The sequence below is a fragment of the Galeopterus variegatus genome, unplaced genomic scaffold, assembly GCF_000696425.1.
Source record: "Galeopterus variegatus unplaced genomic scaffold, G_variegatus-3.0.2 Scaffold4272, whole genome shotgun sequence".
Classification (NCBI taxonomy): domain Eukaryota; kingdom Metazoa; phylum Chordata; class Mammalia; order Dermoptera; family Cynocephalidae; genus Galeopterus; species Galeopterus variegatus.
The window spans coordinates 152,654-153,163 of NW_007730383.1; the positions used below are offsets into that span (position 1 = coordinate 152,654).

Consider the following 510-nt stretch of genomic DNA (forward strand, 5'->3'; position numbering starts at 1 on the left):
GGTCCGGTACGGCGGCAACACTGAGGGTTGCGATCTGTTGCCGGACACGGAAAAAAGACAAAAGACAAAAAAAAGAACTGCTTTTGCTGTGTCTCATAGGTTCTGGTATGTTATGTTTTCATTCGTCTCCAGGAATTTTTAAATATCCTTTTTGATTTCTTTTTTTGACCCATGGATTGTTTAGGAGCATGTTGTTTAATTGCCATGTATTTGTACAGTTTCCAGTGTCGCTTTTTTGTTGTTGATTTCTAGTTTTATTCTGTTGTGGTCAGACAAGATAGTTGATGTGATTTCAATTTTTAAAAAATTTATTGAGCGTCACGCCACACAGTGACCTGCGAGCTTTCTCCTCAGTGTCGCCCGCTGCCGCCTCACGGAGCCTTCTTGTGTCCTCGTACGCCAGGCCTGCGGCAGCTGGGACCTGTGGTCCCCAGCATGTCCGCCTTGGTCCCCGCTGCAGAGGGAGACGGAACCTCCACTCAGCCCATGTCCAAGAAGGAACCCCAAGTG

At 47.1% G+C, this 510-nt stretch overlaps 1 pseudogene; it reads left to right on the plus strand.

Moving 5' to 3' along the window:
* LOC103602747 overlaps positions 1-510 on the plus strand; it is a 114,335-nt pseudogene that overhangs the window by 113,193 nt on the left and 632 nt on the right.